Raw genomic sequence first — 16,242 nt, forward strand, 5'->3', positions numbered from 1 at the left:
AAACCATACTTAAACTTAGATTTAGACAACAAAACCGAAAAAAACAAAAGATTGTCTTTCAAACAATGTAAGTCAAAACACCAAGAAAAATTTAGAGGCTTCTGATTCGAATACATCAGCAAACCGGACCAAAGGGGTTAAGCTAGGATTTGAATACGATCATGTAGCCCCCAGTGGCTTTAGCGTTGCGCCGATCAAGAGGGTACCGACAACTATGTTCTCTTTGGTTCGAATACAACCTATGTTTGAACAGGAAGCCCCCAAATGAACTTGAGAGGTTTTTAACGACCCTGATTCGAATACGATCCAAGTCAGACCCAAAAGGGTTAAGCTATGATTCGAATACGATCAAGAAGCCCCCTAGTGAGTTTGGCATTGCGCCGATCAAGAGGGTACCGACAGCTATGTTCTCTTTGGTTCGAATACGACCTATGTTTGAACAGTAAGCCCCCTAGTGATCATAAGGTTTAACGGCTAGATTCAAATACGATCATGAGCCAGACCAAAGGGTTAAGCTAGATTTGAACACAATTAGCCCCTAATTGGTCATTTTGAAAGCATAATGATAAAGGCATGTGATTATTGAGAATGAAAAAGGATAGAGGTCCTGCTTTATTACTTATCATAATATATACAACGTCAAAGTATGTACATTATGAGAGCCAGTGGCTCAAGTATAGTAAGGCCGAAGATGAGCTATATTCCACGGCCGGCGGGTCTCTTCCTCCGACTTATGTGAGTCTTTGTGCTCTCGAACATCGATGATGTAGTATGACCCATTATTTAAGTTCCTGCTGACCACAAAGGGTCCTTCCCAAGGTGGGGATAATTTGTGTGCATCAGTTTGGTCCTGGATGAGCCGGAGCACCAAGTCACCTTCCTGAAAGGTTCTGGACTTAACCTGGCGGCTGTGATAACGGCGCAGGTCCTGTTGGTAAATCGCGGAGCGGGCTGCTGCTAAGTCACGCTCTTCATCTAATAGGTCAAGTGCATCCTGGCGGGCTTGTTCGTTATCAGCTTCAACGTAAGCCGCCACGCGGGGTGAGTCATGACGGATGTCACTAGGCAGGACTGCCTCCGCTCCATAAACCATGAAGAAAGGCGTATAACATGTAGACCTGTTAAGGGTAGTATTGATGCTCCGTATCACAGAGGGTAACTCCTCCACCCAACAACCCGGCGTCCGTTGTAAAGGAACCATAAGCCGGGGCTTGAGACCTCTCAAGATTTCCTGATTTGCTCTTTCAGCTTGACCATTGGATTGGGGGTGAGCTACTGATGAAACATCAAGCCGTATATGCTCACGTTGACAAAAATCCTCCATAGCACCCTTGGACAGATTAGTACCATTGTCAGTTATAATGCTATGTGGAAAGCCAAAATAGATCACCTTTTTCATGAATTGAACCGATGTGGCTGCATCACACTTACTAACCGGCTCTGCCTCCACCCACTTCGTGAATTTGTCAACTGCCACCAAAAGGTGTGTCTTTTTATCTTTGGACCTTTTGAAAGGTCCAACCATATCGAGCCCCCAGACTGCAAATGGCCAAGTAATTGGAATCATCCGCAATTCTTGAGCCGGCACGTGCGCCCGTCGTGCGAATTTCTGACAACCATCACACCTACTGACCAAATCCTTCGCATTAGCTTGAGTCGTCAGCCAGTAAAAACCATGACGGAAAGCTTTGGCCACAAGAGACTTTGAACAGGCATGATGGACAAAATCTCCTTCATGGATCTCCCGAAGAATTTCTTGACCTTCCTCAGGAGAAACACGGCGTCGAAACACCCCGGTGACACTGCGATGATGCAACTCACCGTTGGAAATTATCATTGGTTTAGACCGCCGGGTTATCTGTCTAGCCAAGGTCTCATCCTCAGGCAACTCACCCCGGGTCATATAAGCCAAATATGGCACTGTCCAATCCGGGATGATGTGAAGAGCCGCCACCAATTGTGCTTCCGGGTCTGGAAGAGCCAAGTCTTCCTCTGTATGCAACTTGACAGAAGGGCTATGCAGAACATCTAAGAGAGTGTTAGGTGGCACCGGCTTACGCTGAGACCCCAGCCGGCTTAAAGCATCAGCCGCTTCATTCTTTCTGTGATCAATGTGTTCCACTTGGTAACCCTTGAAGTGTCCAGCAATGGCATCAACTTCGCGGCGATAAGCCGCCATGAGAGGATCCTTGGAATCCCACTTGCCTGGTACTTGTTGAGCCACCAAATCCGAGTCGCCAAAGAACCTTACCCGCCTCAAGCTCATCTCTTTAGCCATCTGAAGACCATGGAGCAAAGCCTCATACTCAGCTGCGTTGTTAGTACAGGGAAACATCAACCGTAGACCGTAGTACATAACAAAATTTGTCACCTCAAGGGGAAGCTAAAATAACTCCAGCCCCTGAGCCCTCTAATTGCCTGGACCCATCAAAATGAATAGTCCAATATGTGTTGTCCAGCTTCTCTTCAGGCATCTGCAGCTCTGTCCAATCATTGATGAAGTCCACTAGTGCTTGAGATTTTATGGCAGTACGTGGCACATACTTTAAAACATGAGGCCCAAGCTCAATGGCCTACTTGGCAACTCGTCCTGTGGCTTCTCTATTTTGAATAATATCTCCTAAAGGAGCAGAGCTAACCATAGTGATAGGATGACCCTGGAAATAATGCTTAAGCTTCCGGCTTGCCATGAACACCCCATAAACAAGTTTCTGCCAATGTGGATATCTCTGTTTGGACTCAATGAGCACCTCACTGACGTAGTAAACCGGCCATTGAACCGGATATTCCTTGCCAGCCTCTTTGCACTCTACGACAATGGCCACACTGACAGCACGCGTGTTACCAGCCACATATAATAATAATGGCTCCTTATCAATGGGTGCAGCAAGAACTGGCGGCTTAGCGAGCTGTCTTTTCAGATCTTCAAAGGCAGAGTTAGCAGCATCACTCCAGACAAAATCATCTATCTTCTTCATCATTTGATACAGCGGTATAGCCTTGTCACCTAACCGGCTTATGAACCGGCATAAAGCTGCAACACGACCTGCCAACCGCTGAACGTCATTGATGCACGCCGGTTTAGCCAAAGACGTAATCGCTTTGATTTTCTCCGGGTTAGCCACGATGCCTCTGTTAGAAACCAAAAAACCCAAAAGCTTGCCCGTCGGTACTCCAAAAACGCACTTGGTCGGGTTAAGCATCATCTTGTAGACCCAGAGGTTATCAAAGGTTTCCTTCAGATCATCTATCAAGGTATCCTTCTCTCTGGATTTCACCACTATATCGTCCACATAAGCATGAACATTGCTTCCAATCTGATTGTGAAGATAGTTCTGCACACATCGCTGATAAGTCACCTGGGCACTCTTAAGCCCAAAAGGCATAGACACATAGCAGAAGGCTCCAAATGGAGTAATAAAAGTTGTCTTCTCCTGGTCCTTAACTGCCATCTTGATCTGATGATAACCAGAATAATCATCCAAAAAGCTCAAACGCTCACAACACGCCGTAGCATCAAGGATTTGCTCAATATGAGGGAGAGCGAAAGGATCAGACGGAAAGGCCTTGTTTAAGTCCGTGTAATCCACACATATACGCCAAGTGCCGTTCTTTTTAAGCACGAGCACCGGGTTAGCCAACCACTCTGGATGCAAAACTTCAATAATGAACCCGGCTGCCAAGAGCCGGGCCACCTCTTCACCAATGGCCATGCGCCTTTCCTCATTCAACCGTCGTAGAAACTGCTTGACCGGCTTAAATTTTGGATCAATGTTGAGAGTGTGCTCAATGAGTTCTCTCGTTACACCCGGCATGTCAGAAGGTTTCCATGCAAAGATGTCCCGGTTCTCACAAATGAACTCGATGAGCGTGCTTTCCTATTTGGGATCCAGATTAGCACTCATACTAAACTGCTTAGATGAGTCACCTGGAAAAAAATCAAAAAGCTTAGTGTCATCCGCCGTCTTAAACTTCAGCAACGGCTCATGCTCTATAGTTGGTTTTTTCAAAGATGTCTGATAACAAACTCATTCCGAATAACATGGAACCGGAGAATTTTCGAATAACACTAGGTTACCTCAACGGGGATATGCACATCCCCTACAATAAGAATATGATATTTCTTCTTGACAGTAGGAAGAGGAAATTCAAAACCTCCAAAAATAATCGATGGACTTTTCCCAATAGAATTGATACTGTGAACTTGAGGTTGTTTCCTCGGAAAGTGTATCGTATGCTCATTACCATTAACATGAAAAGTGACATTGCCTTTGTTGCAATCAATAACAACCCCTGCAGTATTCAAAAAGGGTCTTCCAAGAATAATAGACATACTATCGTCCTCGGGAATATCAAGAATAACAAAGTCCGTTAAAATAGTAACGTTTGCAACCACAACAGGCACATCCTCACAAATAACGATAGGTATAGCAGTTGATTTATCAGCCATTTGCAAAGATATTTCAGTAGGTGTCAACTTATTCAAATCAAGTCTACGATATAAAGAGAGAGTCATAACACTAACACCGGCTCCAAGATCACATAAAGCAGTTTTAACATAGTTTCTTTTAATGGAGCATGGTATAGTGGGTACTCCTGGATCTCCAAGTTTCTTTGGTATTCCACCCTTAAAAGTATAATTAGCAAGCATGGTGGAAATTTCTGCTTCCAGTATCTTTCTTTTATTAGTAACAATTTCTTTCATTTACTTAGCATAAAGATTCATTTTGAGCATATCAATTAATCGCATACGCAAAAAGATAGGTCTAATCATTTCAGCAAAGTGCTCAAAATCCTCATCATCCTTTTTCTTGGATGGTTTGAGAGGGAAAGGCATGGATTTCTGAACCCATGGTTCTCTTTCTTTACCATGTTTCCTAGCAACAAAGTCTTTCTTATCATAATGTTGATTCTTTAATTGTGGGTTATCAAGATCAACAGCAGGTTCAATTTCTATATCATTATCATTGCTAGGTTGAGCATCAACATGAACATCATCATTAACATTATCACTAGTTTCAAGTTCATTACCAGATTGTGTTTCAGCATCAGAAATAGAAATATCATTTGTATTCTCAGGTGTGTCAATAACAGGTTCACTAGAAGTATGCAAAGTCCTATCATTTTTCTTTTTCTTCCTTTTAGAAGGACTAGGTGCATCTATATTATTTCTCTGAGAATCTTGCTCAATTCTCTTAGGATGGCCTTCAGGATACAAAGGTTCTTGAGTCATTCTACCAGTTCTACTAGCCACTCTAACAGCATAATCATTATTCTTACTATTCAATTCATTAAGCAAGTCATTGTGAGCTTTAAGTACTTGTTCTACTTGAGTGGTAACCATAGAAGCATGCTTACTAATAAGTTTAAGTTCACCTTTAACATTAGCCATATAATCACCCAAGTGTTCAAGCATACCAACACTGCGTTTTAATTCTCTACCAAAATAGGCATTGAAGTCTTCTTGCTTAACCATAAATTTATCAAACTCATCTAAGCATGGGCTAGCAAACTTAGTAAATGGGATTTCAGCTTTATCATATCTATAGAGAGAATTTACCTTTACTACCTGTGTCGGATTATCAAGACCATGTATTTCTTCAATAGGAGATGGATTAAAATTATGCATTTCTTCGATAGGCGGTAAATTAAGACCATATATTTCTTCAATAGGAGGTAAATTCTTAACATCTTCAGCTTTAATACCCTTTTCTTTCATGGATTTCTTTGCCTCTTGCATATCTTCAGGACTGAGAAATAGAACACCTCTCTTCTTCAGAGTTGGTTTAGGAATAGGCTCAGGAAGTGTCCAATTATTTTCATTTGTCAACATATTATTCAATAGAATTTCAGCTTCGTTCGGTGTTCTTCCCTGAAAATAGAACCAGCACAATTATCCTTGTAATCTCTGGAAGCATCGGTTAGTCCATTATAAAAGATATCAAGTATTTCATTTTTATTAAGAGGATGATCGGGAAAAGCATTAAGTAATTGGAGAAGCCTCCCCTAATCTTTTGGGAGACTCTCTTCTTCAATTTGCACAAAATTATATATCCCTTAAAGCAGCTTGTTTCTTATGAGTAGGGAAAAATTTAGCAGAGAAGTAATAAATCATATCCTGGGGACTACGCACACAACCAGGATCAAGAGAATTAAACCATATCTTAGCATCACCCTTTAATCAGAACGGAAATATTTTAAGGATATAAAACTAGCGAGTTCTCTCATCTTTAGTGAATAGGGTGGCTATATTATTTAATTTAGTAAGATGTGCCACAACAGTTTCATATTCATAGCCATAAAAAGGATCAGATTCAACCAAAGTAATTATACCAGGATCAACAGAGAATTCATAATCCTTATCAGTTACACAGATAGGTGAAGTGGCAAAAGCAGGGTCAGGTTTCATTCTAGCATTAAGAGATTGCTGCTTCCATTTAGCTAATAACCTCTTTAGATCATATCTATCATTGCAAGCTAAAATAGCTCTAGCAGATTCTTCATCCAGAACATAACCCTCAGGAACAACAGGCAATTCATATTTATTAGGGTGAGAGTCTTCATCATCACTTTCATCAATATTATCAGTTTCAATAACTTCATTCTCTCTAACCCTAGCAAGTTGTTCATCAAGAAATTCACCAAGTGGCACAGTAGTATCAAGAATAGAAGTAGTTTCATCATAAGTATCATGCATAGCAGAAGTGGCATCATCAATAACATGTGACATATCAGAATGAATAGCAGAAGCAGGTTTAGGTGTCGCAAGCTTACTCAAAACAGAAGGTGAATCAAGTGTAGAGCTAGATGACAGTTCCTTACCTCCCCTCGTAGTTGAGGGATAAATCTTGGTTTTTGGATCTCTCAAGTTCTTCATAATGATAAGCAGATATAAATCCCAAGTGACTCAAAGAATAGAGCTATGCTCCCCGGCAATGGCGCCAGAAAATAGTCTTGATAACCCACAAGTATAGGGGGTCACAACAGTTTTCGAGGGTAGAGTATTCAACCCAAATTTATTGATTCGACACAAGGGGAGCCAAAGAATATTCTCAAGTATTAGCATCTGAGTTGTCAATTCAAGCACACCTGGAAACTTAGTATCTGCAGCAAAGTGTTTAGTAGCAAAGTAATATGATAGTAGTAGTAACGGTAGCAAAAGGTAACGATAGCAAAACTAATGTTTTTGGTATTTTGTAGTGATGATAGCAATAGCAACGGAAAAGTAAATAAGCGAAGAACAATATATAGAAAGCTCGTAGGCAATGGATCGGTGATAGAGAATTATGCGGATGCGGTTCATCATGTAACAGTCATAACATAGGGTGACACAGAACTAGCCCCAATTCATCAATGTAATGTAGGCATGTATTCCGAATATAGTCATACGTGCTTATGGAAAAGAACATGCATGACATCTTTTGTCCTACCGTCCCGTGGCAGCGGGGTCCTAATTAATGGATACTAAGGGATATTAAGGCCTCCTTTTAATAGAGTACCGGACCAAAGCATTAACACATAGTGAATACATGAACTCCTCAAACTACGGTCATCACCGGTAAGTATCCCGATTATTGTCACTTCGGGGTTAACGGATCATAACACATAATAGGTGACTATAGACTTGCAAGATAGGATCAAGAACACTCATATATTGATGAAAACATAATAGGTTCAGATCTGAAATCATGGCACTCGGGCCCTAGTGAGAAGAATTAAGCATAGCAAAGTCATAGCAACATCAATCTCAGAACATAGTGGATACTAGGGATCAAACCCTAACAAAACTAACTTGATTACATGATAAATCTCATACAACCCATCACCGTCCAGCAAGCCTACGATGGAATTACTCACGCACGGCGGTGAGCATCATGAAATTGGTGATGGAGGAAGGTTGATGATGACGATGGCGACGGATTCCCCTCTGTGGAGCCCCAAACGGACTCCAGATCAGCCCTCCCGAGAGGTTTTAGGGCTTGGCGGCAGCTCCGTATCGTAAAACACGATGAATCCTTCTTCTCCATTTTTTTCTCCCCGAAAGCAAATATATAGAGTTAGAGTTGAGGTCAGAGGAGCTCCAGGAGGCCCATGAGATAGGGGGCATGCCCAGGGGGCAGGTGCGCCCCCACCCTCGTGGCTAGGGTGTGGGCCCTCTGGTCTTCATCTTTTGCAAGGATTTTTTATTATTTCCAAAAAGATGTTCCATGAAGTTTCAGGTCATTCCGAGAACTTTTGTTTCTGCACATAAATAACACCATGGAAATATTTAGCAGAGAAGTAGTAAATCATATCCTGGGGATTACGCACACAACCAGGATCAAGAGAATTAAACCATATCTTAGCATCACCCTTTAATGAGAACGGAAATATTTTAAGGATATAGTAGTAGCGAGTTTTCTCATTATTAGTGAACATGGTGGCTATATCATTTAATTTAGTAAGATGTGCCACAATAGTTTCAGATTGATAGCCATAGAAAGGATCAGATTCAACCAAATTAATTATATCAGGGTCGACAGAGAATTCATAATCATTATCAGTAACAAAGATAGGTGAAGTAGCATAAGCAGGATCATATTTCATTCTAGCATTCAGAGATTTTTGTTTCATCTTAGCTAATAGTTTCTTAAAATCACTCCTATCATTGCAAGCAAGAAAGTCTCTAGCAGTTTCTTCATCCATAACATAACCTTCAGGAACAACAGGTAATTCATATCTAGGGGGAGAATCTTATCCATCACTTTCATCAATCTTATCAGTTTCAATAATTTCATTCCCTCTAGCCCTAGCAAGTTGTTCATCAAGAAATTCACCAAGTGGCACAGTAGTATCAAGCATAGAAGTAGTTCTATCATAAGTATCATGCATAGCAGAAGTGGCATCATCAATAACATGCGACATATCAGAATTAATAGCAGAAGCAGGTTGAGGTGTCGCAAGTTTACTCAAAACAGAAGGTGAATCAAGTGCAGAGCTAGATGGCAGTTCCTTACCTCCCCTCGTAGTTGAGGGAAAAATCTTGGTTCTTTGATATTTCAAGTTCTTCATAGTGATAAGCAGATATAAATCCCAAGTGACTCAAAGAATAGAGCTATGCTCCCCGGCAACGGCACCAGAAAATAGTCTTGATAACCCACAAGTATAGGGGATCGCAACACTTTTCGAGGGTAGAGTATTCAATCCAAATTTATAGATTCGACACAAGGGGAGCCAAAGAATATTCTTAAGTATTAGCAACTGAGTTGTCAATTCAACCACACCTGGAAACTTAATATCTGCAGCAAAGTATTTAGTAGCAAAGTAATATGATAGTAGTGGTAATGATAGCAAAAGGTAACGGTAGCAAAAGTAATATTTTTGGGTTTTGTAGTGATTGTAACAGTAGCAGCAGAAAAGAAAATAAGCGAAGAACAATATAGGAAAAGCTCGTAGGCATTGGATCGGTGATGGAGAATTATGCCGGATGCGATCGATCATGTAACAGTCATAACCTAGGGTGACACAGAACTAGCTCCAGTTCATCAATGTAATGTAGGCATGTATTCCGAAAATAGTCATACATGCTTATGGAAAAGAACTTGCATGACATCTTTTGTCCTACCCTCCCGTGGCAGTGGGTCCTATTGGAAACTAAGGGATATTAAGGCCTCCTTTCAATAGAGTACCGGGCCAAAGCATTAACACATAGTGAATACATGAACTCCTCAAACTACGGTCATCACCGGTAAGTATCCCAATTATTGTCACTTCGGGGTTAACGGATCATAACACATAATAGGTGACTATAGACTTGCAAGATAGGATCAAGAACTCTCATATATTGATGAAAACATAATAGGTTCAGATCTGAAATCATGCCACTCGGGCCCTAGTGACAAGCATTAAGCATAGCAAAATCATAGCAACATCAATCTCAGAACATAGTGGATACTAGGGATCAAACCCTAACAAATCTAACTCGATTACATGATAAATCCCATCCAACCCATCACCGTCCAGCAAGCCTACGATGGAATTACTCACGCACGGGGGTGAGCATCATGAAATTGGTGATGGAGGAAGGTTGATGATGACGATGGCGACGAATTCCCCTCTCCGGAGCCCCGAATGGACTCCAGATCAGCCCTCCCAAGAGAGTTTAGGGCTTGGCGGCGGCTCCGTATCGTAAAACACGATGAATCCTTCTCTCTGGTTTTTTTCTCCCCAAAAGTGAATATATGGAGTCAAGGTTGAGGTCGGTGGAGCGTCAGGGGGCCCACGAGGCAGGGGGCGCACCCCCCACCCTCGTGGACAGGTGGTGGCCCCCTGACATGGATCTTTCTTCCAGTATTTTTTATATATTCCAAAATAATTCTTCGTTGATTTTCAGGTCATTCCGAGAACTTTTATTTCTGCACAAAAATAACACCATCGCAAAGGCAGAGGTAAATCAGATCACGGTCATACATATGACCTTCGACATGACCTGAACCATAAAGCAGGATATACCAGATCAATCTACGGATCACGAGGACGTGCCTCGACATGCGAGGACGAACACCTATTCGGACATGACAAACTTAGTCATGCTCGGGCCGAATACCGCAGACGGACTCCATCAGAGCTACGTCACGATACGGCCCGATATAGAGGCGCCGCACACCCTCATTGCTTCACTGATGAGGTCATGGATCATGAATTCTCAGAAGGGTTCAAACCCGTGAATATAGAATCATACGATGGACGCACGGACCCAGCGGTGTGGATCGAGGACTTCATTCTCCACATTCATATGGCCCGCGGCGATGACCTCCATGCCATGAAATACCTCCCTTTCAAACTCAAGGGGCCAGCTCGGCTTTGGCTCAACAGTCTGCCTGAAAATTTTATTGGTAGCTGGGAGGACTTAGAAGAGGCCTTCCTCGATAACTTCCAAGGTACATATGTTCGACCTCCAGACGCTGATGACTTAAGCCATATAGTTCAGCAGCCCGGAGAGTCCACCAGGAAATTTTGGACTAGGTTCTTAACTATAAAGAACCAAATCGTCGATTGTCTAGATGCCGAAGCCCTAGCAGCCTTCAAACACAGCATCCGCGACGAATGGCTCACTCCCCACCTCGGCCAAGAAAAGCCAAAATCCATGGCGGCCCTCACGGCACTCATGACCCACTTTTGTGCGGGCGAGGACAGTTGGTTGGCCCGTAGCAAAAAAAAAATGCAAGCGACGCCGGCACCCCTGAAGTTAAAAATAACAAATATAAGTCTCGATGCAACAGATACAAGCGTCGAAACAACAGTCAAAACATCGAGGATATGACGGTCAATGCCGGATTCAGTGGCTCTAAGTCAGGTTAGTGGAAGAAGCCGTTCCGAAGGAACAATTCAGGCCCATCCAGCTTGGACCACATACTTGATTGTCCGTGCCAGATTCATGGCACCCCGGACAAACCACCCAATCATACAAATAGAGATTGTTGGGTTTTTAAACAAGCCGGCAAATTAAACACCGAGAACAGGGAAAAGGGATCGCAAAGCGAGGACGACGACGAAGAGCCCCAGCAACCGAACATAGGGGGATAGAAGAAGTTTCCCCCTCGGGTCAAAACGGTGAACATGATATATGCAACCCACATCCCCAAGAGGGAGCGCAAGCGTGCACTTAGGGACATCTACGCGATAGAGCTAGTCGCCCCAAAATTTAATCCATGGTTGTCATGCCCGATCACTTTTGATCGCCGGGATCATCCGACCAGTATCCCTCACGGTGGCTCAGCCGCACTGGTCCTAGACCCAATAATTGACGGGTTCGACCTGACTCGCATCCTTATGGACGGAGGTAGCATCCTCAATCTGCTCTATCAGGATACAATGCGGAAAATGGGCATTAACCCATCACAGATCAAGCCCACCAGGACTACCTTCAAAGGAGTCATACCATGTGCAGAGGCCCGCTATACGGGCTCAATCACACTAGAGGTTGTCTTCGGATCTCCAGACAACTTCTGAAGCAAGGATTTAATCTTCGATATCGTCCCCTTCCACAGCGGCTATCACACACTGCTCGGACGAACTGCATTTGCCCGATTCAACACAGTACCACACTATGCTTATCTCAATATCAAGATGCTCGGTCCACGCGGCGTCATAATGGTCAATGGAAATACGAAACGCTCCCTCCTTATAGAAGAGCACACAGCTGCCTTAGCAGCAGAAGTGTAGAGCGGCCTTCTCAAGCAGAACCTTAATTCGGCTGCCGAGCCCACGAACACTATTAAGAGGGTCCGAACTACTCTGCAACAGGAGAGCTTGGCTCATCGGGAGCTCTATTAGCAATCCGGCCTCCATCTCAGTCCCAATCAAGTGGTGGCATTCGTGCCGCGCGTACATAACTACGCACTCAAAATCCCATGGGCATCGATGGAGGCATAGCTAGCTTGTGGTCCATAGTACGGCTCAGCCGATATTGGGTACACACATACTTTCATTTTTACTTGCCTCCTTTTCAGGTCTCAATTCCACAGGCCCCATCTGGTGGCCTGGTCATCGGTCCTCTTGAAGGACAAACACACCAAGGCGGCAAGAAGCACAAGCATATGGGGGACTTCTCTAGGTGGTTTTCGTTAATGATCACTCTATCTGTTTTTCAGGACCCACGTGCAGCTCTCCCTTGGTCAAGGCATGGTAACTAGCCCTCTGCTTATTGCATTACTTGTATAAACGCACTTTAACGTACCAATGAAATTATAATTAAAATAGTTTGCGGCTCAAATTTTACGGCCCTAGCTTATCACTTGCTCTTCCTTTTTCCTCTTTCGTCTTTTCTGGTAACTTTATCAGGTAGCACCTGTACACTTCATGAAGGAAATATGCCCTAGAGGCAATAATAAAGTTATTATTTATTTCCTTATTTCATTATAAATGTTTGTTATTCATGCTAGAATTGTATTAACCGGAAACTTGATACATGTGTGAATACATAGACAAACAAAGTGTCACTAGTATGCCTCTACTTGACTAGCTCATTGATCAAAGATGGTTATGTTTCCTAGCCATAGACATGAGTTGTCATTTGATTAATGGGATCACATCATTAGGAGAATGATGTGATTGACTTGACCCATTCCATTAGCTTAGCATGATGATCATTTAGTTTTTTGCTATTGCTTTCTTCATGACTTATACATGTTCCTATGACTATGAGATTATGCAACTCCCGAATACCAGAGGAACATGTGTGATACCAAACATCACAACGTAACTGGGATGATTATAAAGGTGCTCTATAGGTGTCTCCGAAGGTACTTGTTGGGTTGGCGTATTTCGAGATTAGGATTTGTCACTCTGATTGTCGGAGAGGTATCTCTGGGCCCACTCGGTAATGCACGTCACTATAAGCCTTGCAAGCATTGCAACTAATGAGCTAGCTGCGGGATGATGTATTACAAAACGAGTAAAGAGACTTCCTGGTAACGAGAATGAACTAGGTATTAAGATACCGATGATCGAATCTCGGGCAAGTAACATACCGATGACAAAGGGAACAACGTATGTTGTTATGCGGTTTGACCAATAAAGATCTTCGTAGAATTTGTTGGAGCCAATATGAGCATCCAGGTTCTGCTATTGGTTATTGACCGGAGACGTGTCTCGGTCATGTCTACATAGTTCTCGAACCAGTAGGGTCCGCACGCTTAAAGTTCGATCACGGTTATATTATGAGTTTATGTGTTTTGATGTACCAAAGGTAGTTCGGAGACCCAGATGTGATCACGGACATGACGAGGAGTCTAGAAATGGTCGAGACATAAATATTGATATATTGGAAGCCTATATTTGGATATCGGAAGTGTTCCGGGTGAAATCAGGATTTTACCGGAGTACCGGGGGATACCGGAACCCCCCGGGGGGTTAATGGGCCAAGATGGGCCTTAGTGGATAAGAGGAGGGGCGGCCAGGGCAGGCCGCGCGCCCCCTCCCCCTCTAGTCCGAATTGAACAAGGAGGGGGGCGGCGCCCCCCTTTCCTTCCTCTCTCCCTCCTCCTTCCCCTTTCTCCTACTCCAACTAGGAAAGGAGGGAGTCCTACACCCGGTGGGAGTAGGACTCCTCCCTGGTGTGCCTCCTCCTAGCCGGCCGCCTCTCCCCCCTTTCTCCTTTATATACGGGGGCAGGGGCCACCTCTAGACACAACAATTGATCTCTTGGATCTCTTAGCCGTGTGCGGTGCCCCCCTCCACCATAGTCCACCTCGATAATATTGTAGCGGTGCTTAGGCGAAGCCCCGCGTCAGTAGAACATCATCATCATCACCACGCCGTCGTGCTGACACAACTCTCCCTCAAAGCTCGGCTGGATCGGAGTTCGAGGGACGTCATCGAGCTGAACATGTTCTGAACTCGGAGGTGTCGTACGTTCGGTACTTGATCGGTCGGATCGTGAAGACGTACGGCTACATCATCCGTGTTGTGCTAACACTTCCACTTTCGGTCTACGAGGGTACATGGACAACACTCTCCCCTCCTGTTGTTATGCATCACCATGAGCCTGTGTGTGCATAGGAATTTTTTTGAAATTACTATGTTCCCCAATAGTGGCATCCGAACCTGGTTTTATGCATAGATGTTATATGCACGAGTAGAACACAAGTGAGTTGTGGGTGATATAAGTCATACTGCTTACTAGCATGTCATACTTTGGTTCGGTGGTATTGTTGGATGAAGCGGCCCGGACCGACATTACGCGTACGCTTACGCGTGACTGATTCTACCGACGTGCTTTGCACACAGGTGGCTGGCGGGTGTCTGTTTCTCCAACTTTAGTTGGACCAAGTGTGGCTACGCCTGGTCCTTGAGAAGGTTAAAACAACACTAACTTGACAAACTATCGTTGTGGTTTTGATGCGTAGGTAAGAACGGTTCTTGCTCAGCCCATAGCAGCCACGTAAAACTTGCAACAACAAAGTAGAGGACATCTAACTTGTTTTTGCAGGGCATGTTGTGATGTGATATGGTCAAGGCATGATGCTATATTTTATTGTATGAGATGATCATGTTTTGTAACCGAGTTATCGGCAACTGGCAGGAGCCATATGGTTGTCGCTTTATTGTATGCAATGCAATCGCTCTGTAATGCTTTACTTTATCACTAAGCGGTAGCGATAGTCGTAGAAGCATAAGTTGGCGAGACGACAACGATGCTACGATGGAGATAAAAGTGTTGTGCCGGTGACAATGGTGATCATGACGGTGCTTCGGAGATGAAGATCACAAGCACAAGGTGATGATGGACATATCATATCACTTATATTGATTGCATGTGATGTTTATCTTTTATGCATTTTATCTTGCTTTGATTGAAAGTAGCATTATAAGATGATCTCTCACTAAATTATCAAGGTATAAGTGTTCTCCCTGAGTATGCACCGTTGCGAAAGTTCTTCGTGCTGAGACACCACGTGATGATCGGGTGTGATAGGCTCTATGTTCAAATACAACTGGTGCAAAACAGTTGCACACGCGTAATACTCAGGTTAAACTTGATGACCCTAGCATATGCAGATATGGCCTCGGAACACTGGAGACCGAAAGGTCGAGCGTGAATCATATAGTACATATGATCAACATAGTGATGTTCACCATTGAAAACTGCTCCATCTCACGTGATGATCGGACATGGTTTAGTTGATATGGATCATGTGATCACTTAGATGATTAGATGGATGTCTATCTAAGTGGGAGTTCTTAAGTAATATGATTAATCGAACTTTAATTTATCATGAACTTAGTCCTAGTAGTATTAGCATATCTATGTTGTAGATCAATAGCTCGTGTTTAGCTCCTCTGTTTTATTTTTGATATGTTCCTAGAGAAAACTAAGTTGAAAGATGTTAGTAGCAATGATGCGGATTGGATCCGTGATCTAAGGATTATCCTCATTGCTGCACAGAAGAATTATGTCCTTGATGCACCGCTAGGTGACTGGCCTATTGCAGGAGCAGATGCAGATGTTATGAACGTTTGGCTAGCTCAATATGATGACTACTTGATAGTTTAGTGCACCATGCTTATCAGCTTAGAATCGGGACTTCAAAGATGTTTTGAACGTCATGGGTCAGATGAGATGTTCCAGGAGTTGAAGTTAATATTTCAAGCAAATACCTGTGTTGAGAGATATGAAGTCTCCAACAAGTTCTATAGCTAAAAGATGGAGGAAAATAGCTCAAGTAGTGATCATGTGCTCAGATTGTCTGGGTACTACAA

This window comes from Triticum aestivum, chromosome 3A (genome assembly GCF_018294505.1).
Source record: "Triticum aestivum cultivar Chinese Spring chromosome 3A, IWGSC CS RefSeq v2.1, whole genome shotgun sequence".
Taxonomy (NCBI): Eukaryota; Viridiplantae; Streptophyta; class Magnoliopsida; order Poales; family Poaceae; genus Triticum; species Triticum aestivum.